The sequence below is a fragment of the Dermacentor silvarum genome, chromosome 1 (assembly GCF_013339745.2).
Source record: "Dermacentor silvarum isolate Dsil-2018 chromosome 1, BIME_Dsil_1.4, whole genome shotgun sequence".
Classification (NCBI taxonomy): Eukaryota; Metazoa; Arthropoda; class Arachnida; order Ixodida; family Ixodidae; genus Dermacentor; species Dermacentor silvarum.
Window position 1 is genome coordinate 155,053,557 of NC_051154.1, and position 9,432 is coordinate 155,062,988.

Genomic DNA, 9,432 nt, shown 5'->3' on the forward strand with positions numbered 1-9,432 from the left:
ACGATCCGCAGGCTAGCGGAGTTGACCGGGCGATCCAGGCGCCTCGGCCACCCCACCGTCCTGACCCCCGAACCAGGCCAACCGTGGACCGAACGTCGGACACAGCGACTTCGAGTCTACGACGCATCGACGGGCCCAACGACGTGTCGCCGGAAGCCGCGACGACGAGGTGACGTGGCCTCTTCGATGGACTTAATGTAAACATTTTGGACTTAGGAATTATATTATCTGATGACTTTGGGGATTTTCTAGATTTAACTCGTGTTGTAAATGGTTTGTTTTGTGCTGTTTTCTTTGTCGCTTGTTTTTTCAATTATAAATGTTTGTCTTAAACGAGCGACTTGTCCCTGTCTGTCTTTAGTCCACCGAAATACGTGACACCAACTTTATTTTGAGAGTGTAGAGTAAGCATTGTATGCTGCTTGCTAAACGGTATAAATGTGAACGCAGTTCATTGCCTTGCAGGCATTTTCATGTTCTCGTGCCCATCGAGCTGCTAATAGCACACCTGCGAACTCCACAGTATTTAATGTCCGCTGCCAAATCTCCTTATATTCCGGCCGAATGGGCTTGGAGATCATGAAGTGCCACCCACGATACCGCTGCTACACCTTCCTAAGCTTGAGAGGAATATTTAACCGCGTATGTATAAATAAAAGCAAATTTTTTGCGATTTTTGTAGCAGAGCACAGGCTTGTAAGCTTTCGCCAGTCTGCTTTTGCCAGTGATGAGGTCGTTCGCAAACAATTTATTTGTGCCTGTTTTGCTTCATCGGGGAGATCCCTTAGCGTGTTTTAATTGCTGTATATGTACAGGATTTTCAGCTTCGAGTGCATGGGTTGCTCTGTAATGAGCCGTATCCTTTTTGATGTAATTTTTCTCTCTGTTGAGCTTGTCTTGAGGTATGGTTGTTGTAGCTCTACCCGTACAATATACGTGAAGTAATGAGCGCTTCAACGGTTCGCCTGGTTTCTCGTTTTGCCGTGCACAATTACACTGTTGTATTACGTAGTATTAGGTGAATAATGCCACTACATTCTTGGTTTATTTTGGAAATCCATGTCATTCCTGTTCCATCTTGATCGATGGACGCTCCCAAGACCCCGAGGAGTTGATATAATGGGATGACGTAGGGTTTCTCCTTGCTTGGTGGCCAACGCCGAAGTTTAACAATATACAGTGAACATTACCCATTGACTTCGACGTCGGCAGTTCGGAAGAGAATTTTCTCCATCTTGTCGTATCGAACTTCTTAGATTCTCTACGCAACTTTGTTAGCGTATTTCATGCCGATTAACAGATGTGCGCTGATCTCCATCGACTATCCACCCTCCACCTTCTTACGCGTATAATATTTCATAGTCGCCTTTAACTGAGTGTATTAAGGCAGAGGTATTAGTTTAAGCGAATTCTGGTGGGACTTCCACAGCACGAAAATGAAAGGCTACACTGTTGTCACTACATAAGTGGGCGCACTTTTAGGGCCGAAGTAGTTGCCAGTTGAAAAAGCATCTCGCTTTGTTTGCCACGTAAGGAAAATGTGCATTTGCAAATGGTTATAAGGTTAGGCAAATAATTGAAAGCAATATTTACTAGGTCTTTAAAAAACTGATGCTTTTGGCAAGCCATGCAAGCATAAATCAAGAGCTAATCTTTGTCTAATTGACTGTTGTAGCTGTCACTAGAAATATGTTTGTTAAAACTTATAGTTTGTTAGAAAGTTACTAAACAACAGGATAGTATTTACCTAAGCTAGCTGGTTCATAGCTAAGACGAGTTTTGAACAGCTGAACTGAAAAACTAAGAAGTAAGCAAGACGGACAAGGACGTAGCTGTAATAACAACTGAACTCAAGAGCCGAACGTCTCCCTTTACGTGGCCGATATGAGGCGCGGACGATGTGTATTCGTCTTTTTTTGCGTGTGCACTACTTTATATGTAGCCGCAAGCACGAAAATAAATTCGTGCTTGCGACGTCCGACGTCCTTGTGTGTCTTTTTTAGTCCTTCGTTTTTCATTTCAACTGTTCAAAACTTGTCTTTCTAAAAATATTTATCGAAAAATAAGAGAACTACCTCTACCATGACTCTGCAGCCAATGTACAAAAATAAAGTCCAGGTCACATGTGTGGTTGGGTGTTCGATGTGACATTAGTGAACAAGAAGTTACCGTAATATCCCGCTGCAAAACTCTACACTAGTTTGACAATTTTAATGTGAATGGCAGTGAGGACAATTTTATGATTGCAGTTTAGTTCCTAAGTAAGTAAATATAGCTTTAACCTTGCCACGTCAATGCTGAACCAAAATTTTATAATTGTATTATTATAAAAAATTACTATGTGGCAGAAAGCACATCATGAGCCTAGCAAAAATGCGAAAAGAGGACAATGGGATAAAAGGGAAAGATATTGCTTCAAATGTTGAGAATGATGCTGCATATTTTCACTAAAGGTGCTGTGCTTCTCCGCAGCTTCATCTACATCGAAAAGAAATACCCATAAAACAGAGCTTACAGCCGACTTCGAGGACTTCGGGTCTTCGCGATGACCGCTATATTTACCCACAAATTTCGAATCGAGAACCTCTGCATGGATGCAAGGACCGCCAATAAAGTTACGCGCACTTAAAGAAGTGCAACGTGTCACGCCATTTGTCGCTAAAGGAGTGAAATGACCTTCGCGCCTTCCATTCGGAGAAAGCGTTCACCGGGCGCTAATAAGTTGCGTAGCGCCAATATCACCTTGAACGCCGTACTCTGCGTGTTAATACACGATAGAGGAGCCATTACCCAGTTCAAAACGCCCTGCAGAAGAGCGGCGTGAAAACATGTCACGCTCGCCGCCACTATGCAAATAGAGCGGCAGCTGGATCAGTGGGAAGGAACGCAGTGGGTGTCGGAAAGCCGCATACAGTGCGCGCCCGGTTCGTGCCCGTGTGTACACACCACGATGAAAGCCTCTGTGTCAACTCGCTAGTCAAGGCTGGCACGAACGCCTCGCTTCCATGGTGAGCCTTTCAAATCCGCAGGCGCCCTCCGTGTAGAGCCCCATTAACATAGGACGTGGCAACTGCTTCTTTGCCGTGGCAGCGCGTCCACAGTGCGGAGAACGAAGTGGGACAATAAACGGCCCGCGAAAATCTCACCATGAGGCGAGTGTCCTAAAACAATGAAGCATGTACCAACCGCCGCGAAGGGGACCAAGGTGGCCATCCGCGAAATGGCACTGGTGAGCTGCTTGTGAAAGCCAGAAACCTCGCGCCATTTCCGCGTAGTCTATTTTATTTTTCTGTCGTCGCATGTCCTGAATTCACCAAGGTCTACCGATATGTGTACATTACAGCACAAGGTTCACCTACCCGCAATTGAGATGAATGCTAGTGAACCCGGAGAAAGCGGTTGATCGCTCTGGTAGAACGGCATTATATCACACCAGACTAGTGTAGGTAGCTTACCCTTTGCAATTGTCGCAAGCACCGCTTTGCACATTTGAATAGATGCTACATAAAGAAAGCGAAAGCCTGACCTCTGTCTCGGTGATTATTTTTGGTACAAGGCCTTGTTCTCAGTTTCCACGAGCGCACGAATATTTTTTTAACATGATACAAGTATTTCACAAGTATACATCTGTTCTTAGAATGAAACGCAGACGTTTACTCCCAATAAACAAAGAAGGAATTGCACACAATTAACACAGCTCGCTGTTAATCAGCTACTTGGTAGGTTAATGGAAAACATTGGGCCCAATTCACCAAGGATTTGGTAAGTGCTCTTTGACCTTGGCTGGCGGCCTTCCCTAATAATACGTCCAGCATCAGGACTGGCTGGAATTTTCGGTTAGGCTAGAATTGTTCCTTCCGGTTAGGCTAGAATTGAAATCCAGGTGGCGCCGGGAAACCACCGGTTTTTTCTAATGGGTAGACATGTTCCCTGGCCTGGTGCTCGGCTCTCATATGGTTTCACATCTCGAAAGAGGGCCCAATAGAGATTTCAGGAGTTGTCTCTGGGCGCATGTTGTCTAACCACAGATGGCCTTGTTGAAGAGCATCCGCCGCGGCTTGGGAGGCAAGTGCTGCCGCCAGGGTACTTACCGGTAAAGTAGGTACAAGTGCGCTCCCGGCCTCGTGCTCGGCCATCATGGGACCTCAGCGCTTGGAAACGGATGCTTGTCCTCAACCCGAAGGCGTCCCTACCTCAGTAGGTGCTTGGGGCGCCACATGGAAAATGGCCGCCATGGGAGCGGCCCAAACATCACTTTTTTGTGCTCACGAGGGTTTCAACGGGAATTCAGGGCGCAGGCGCCTTTCGCAAGCGTATCACCCCTGAAGGAAGCCGAACGCCAGGCCGGGGTACGCTTGTGCCCATTGAACCAGTGGGTGCCCGGCGGCGGTGGAAACTAACCGACAACATCCGCAGCCGAGGCGGGTGCTCTACCACTAGGCCACGACGTTTTTAAGAGCATGATCGTTTGCACGCCACCGTGCAAAATAATTAGCGTTTGTATAGGTTGGGCCCACCCGCCGTGGTTTCTCAGTGGCTATGGTGTTGGGCTGCTGAGCATGAGGTCGCGGGATCGAATCCCGGCCACGGCGGCCGCATTTCGATGGGGGCGAAATGCGAAAACACCCGTGTACTTAGATTTAGGTGCACGTTAAAGAACCCCAGGTGGTCGAAATTTCCGGAGTCCCCCACTACGGCGTGCCTCGTAATCATGTCGTGGTTTTGGCACGTAAATCCCCATAATTTAATTTTTTTCGTAGGTTGGGCTCGTCAAAGTGCATGAAGATACTGTTTGCCTGTAGAAAGCTGCCAGGTCATATAAAGGCTGGGCATGTTCGCTATCCTGTTCTGCCTTTCGTGCTGCTCCGGACAGTTTTTACTTTGGAACCTCCTTCTGCATTACTATTACTTTGTAACTGTATTAATGTGTAATAATAAAATTATTGATTGATTGATTGATTGTAACACGGCCCTTACAATGCCATTAATGTCTTAAGATTGGTCATGTTCAGGGCTTTTGCACCAGAGATCTGTTCTGTGCCAAATGCGGTGGAAATCACTGTAGGTTCCTGTGAAAGTCAAGCATATCAGGGCCCCAACTGTAAAGTCGACATTTGGCAACGGATAAAGGACGTCCCTCATTGAAGGACGATCAAAAGGCACTAAAAGAAAAAGCCAGAAAGAAGGCAGCAGGATACGAAAGCACGTGTCACCGTAGTGCTGGTCCAGCGACTGGAAATGCCTCGACTAAGCAAAAAATAGTGCGTTCGAAGAATGACAAAGACAAAATGCGTCAAAAAGGGGAGTGCACCCTCTACTTCTCAGAGTCATCGTGGCCAGCCCTGCCATCGAAATCGTCGGAACAAGTTTCTACAAAGACTGCGATCAGAGTGGACTACATTGCAAACACAGTACATAAACCGGTGTCAGCCAATGACGATATGCAACTTGTCAGCCTTCTGTACTTAGCTTTTGTATGCTCATTGTCTTCGTAATGTGCTAAATGACTATATATGATGCGTTATTTTCTGAAGCAGATAAGTCAGATAAGTGGGGCCGGTCAAGCTGCAGAATTTGGATGTTTCGTCAGTCTGTGTCCTCAATATTTCCACACATCTTGTGCACCCTTGAGAAATAAAGCTATAATTAAAGAAGACGCTATCGGCCTTAAGGTACTGCCGGATATTGCACATGCCACAGTATGCCGAACAAATATTTCATATCCATAAGCATTTGAAGAATGTACTTGTATATGTAAAGCTTGATGATATCCCAACAGAAAAAGCAGTGTCCCCCAGAAAGATTCTGTACTTCTCTGCTTCTCACTGAGATTGGCATTTTTATAACGTCCTCTTCATTCCGTCCTCTTTTATTTCGGCATGTTTATATACTCCTTCCATATTAGAATAAATAAGTTACTTGAAGTTAAGTGTATGTGCGTCCTCTCCTGTCGTCCTCTCTTCGCTTTCTCTTTCCTCTCAAATGTATATGTTTTCAAATCAAATAATAATAATAATATCCCGAGAAGCGCTGTTCTAGATTGGAAATTTAGATTTTCAAGCCGCCAGAACCACCCTAAGGCACGACAGGAGGTGGTGCCGTCCCAGCCCAACATCTCCCATCGGCTAAAGAAAATGGCGAGAAAATGCGGTGGCACCGGTTTTATTCTCAGCTCCGGTCAAACTGGTGCGCATGTGCCCGATCGTCAATGGCGAGACCACAAAACCTTCCTTCACGCGCTTCTTCCCGTGTAGAACTGATATGTTTTACAAAATTTCACTCTGTTGGGGCAGATGCTATACTGGTCAGACCAGAAGGTGACTAAACGATAGGCTAAGAGAACAACGCGCGGCTGTCGAAGCAACAGCAGGGCCAGGACATCTTGAACCCGCCGTGGTTGCTTAGTGGCTATGGTGTTGAGATTGCTAAGCACAAGGTCGCGGGATAAAATCCCGGCCCCAGCGGCCACATTTCGATGGGGGCTAAATGCAAAAAGCATCTACGTACTTACATTTAGGTGCACGTTAAAGTATCCCAGGTGGTCCAAATTAATCCGGAGTCCCCCACTACGGCGTGCCTCATAATGAGATGGTGGTTTTCGCGGGTAAAACCTCACAATATTTTAGGACATCCTGCTGACCACTGCCGAAGATGTCAGTGGAGCTTGATTTTGGAACCCACATATCACCATTTTAGGCATATTTAGCATAAAAAGAAGGTGATAACTGCGTTACCATCCCTTCTGTTGGCATCAAATCAGAGAATGGATCGCATGCGCGGTAGTAACGCTGTGACTTTTCTTATTCCTGCGTGTGTAGCTTCGTGTTATGCAAACTTGAGTTGTAGCCCAGGCGCTTATGGTGTCTGCGTCTCCTCCTTGTGTCCCGTTTGTATCGCACTTGTTCCACGAATGAAGAACCTTGCAACCACCTAGTCCGTTTTATAGCGCTGTATTTGCTGCATCAGAGAGTTTATGTACAGAAACAAAGAAATTACCAAATGCCTATGTACTGCCCAAGAATTCTAAACCTGCAATTTTTGTTAAGTAACGCCCCTTGTAATGCTTTCGCTTTTGTTGGGAAAGTGTCTATGAAGGTTTTTACGAATACATAACAATGACTGCATTGTCTTATTGATCAGCTTTTATTACAGACGACTTCGGCGATTCTAACTATACTAGTGTTCATTCCCACCGGTTCATTCACACCGGATGCGGAAACGATTCGTCATGGTCATTGTGAGTGCCCACAATACAGTGTGCAGAGACAATCGCTTTCCGTCGTGCTGAACCAGTTAGACCACCAGCCTTTATCGGAAGGAAATAATTCTGCAACATCAACGCGACTCAACATCGCATCAGAAGGCCGTGCAAGGCGCTCCTGCATGCGCTTCCTGAAGTCCATTGGCCTGTGTGAACATCTGTTATCGGATAGCCTCTTCTGTTACCTATGCCTGTTTTTTTGTGTGTGTATGTGTTTTTTTCCCGCTCTCTCTCTCTCTCTCTTTGCACTCTCTCCAACCCCTTTATCACCCACCCCAGTGTAGGGTAGTAAGCCGGAAACTCACTTCTGGTTAACCTCCCTGCCATTCCTCTCTCGCTTGCTCTCTCTCTCGCGCCCATATATAAGACCGGTCGCTTTGCAACCACATTTGATCACGCGACCTCTGCGAGTCCCCAGTGTGAATTCAATTGAATTATGGTGTTTTATGTGCCAAAAGCACGATATGATTATGAGGCACGCCGTAGTGGGGGACTCCGGAATAATTTTGACCACCAGGGGATCTCTACGTGCCCCCAATGCACGGGACACGGGCGTTTTTGCATTTCGCCCACGTCGAAATGCGGCCGTCGCGGCCGGGATTTGATCCCGCGACCTCGTGCTTAGCAGCGCCACATCATAGCCGCTAAGTCACCGCGACTAGCAATCGATAGTGTGAATGAACCCGAAGAAAGAGAGGTTCCATAAAAATAAATAAATTTACTTATGTTAAAGACTCTGGCGCACCGGTGGGCTCATGTTTTCCCACTATAAATTTAATTTCAGAAACTACTTGCCATGTCAACAATAATTACAGTAGTACTGAACGTCCGTTCGTCAACTTTAGGTAAAATAGAGCATGTCCCATCTAACTTTAGATGTTTTTTTTAATATTCCTGTGTGCTATGTTATGGCGCCATTAAAAGCGTGCTGTTGGAAACTTCACAGAGCAAGCAGCACTATTTTTATTTTCCGCGTAATTAGGTAATAATCAATTTCTCAAGTCCTAAATTTAGCAGAAGCTTCCAATGAGAAACGTGTGAAGCCTAGGAATCGTCTACACAAACAGTTTCACCTTCGAACACGTAATACACTCTAATATTTTTCTAGGTCATCCCGAAAGCCTGCGAAATACATCATCATCAACATCATCATCATCATTATCATCATCATCATCATCATCATCATCAGCCTATATTTTATGTACACTGCAAGACGAAGGCCTCTCCCTGCAAATCTCCAATTACCCCTGTCTTGCGCTAGCGTATTCCCACTTGCGCCTGCAAATTTCCTAACTTAATCATCCCATCTGGTTTTCTGCCGACCTCGACTGCACTTCCCTTTTCTTGGTATCCATTTTGTAGCCCTAATGGTCCACCGGTTATCCATCCTACGCATTTAACCTCCCTGCCTTCTGCCTTTCTCTTATTTCCTCCCCCCCCCCCCCCCATCCTACGCATTACATGGCCTGCCCAGCTCCATTTCTTCCGCTTACTGTCTACTAGAATATCGGTGTTCCCCATTTGTTCTCTGATCCACACCGCCCTCTTCCTGTCTCTTAACGTTAGTCTTAAGATTTTTCGTTCCATCGCTCGTTGTGCGGTCCTTAACTTGTTCTCGAGCTTCTTTGTTAACCTCCAAGTTTCTGCCCCATATGTTAGCACCGGTAGAATGCAATGATTGTACATTGTTCTTTTCAACGACAGTGGTAAGCTCTCAGTCAGGATTTGGCAATGCATGCCGTATGCAATCCAACCCAATTTTATTCTTCTGTAAATTTATTTCTCGTGATCAGGGTCCCGTGTGAGTAATTGACCTAGATAAACGTACTCCTTTACAGACTCTAGAGGCTGACTGGCGATCCTGAATTCTTGTTCCCTTGCCAGGCTATTGAGCATAAAAAAACGACTAATCTGTCAATCCACTTCAGCGCGAAGATCGCAGTGCTCTTAAACACGCCACGGATGAACGAATAGCGCTTATTACCTAGATTGATACCACTGAGCATCATCATCATCGACGTACAGGCGCAGAGGGCTTTAACCTTTCAATCTTTGCTTCGTGCATTATACGAGAGGTTTGAGTGTGAATAGCATGGTAATGTCTTCCTTGTAATATAATGTAATGATGTCAGACTTGGGCACTTAATTATCATTACACACACATAGATCAG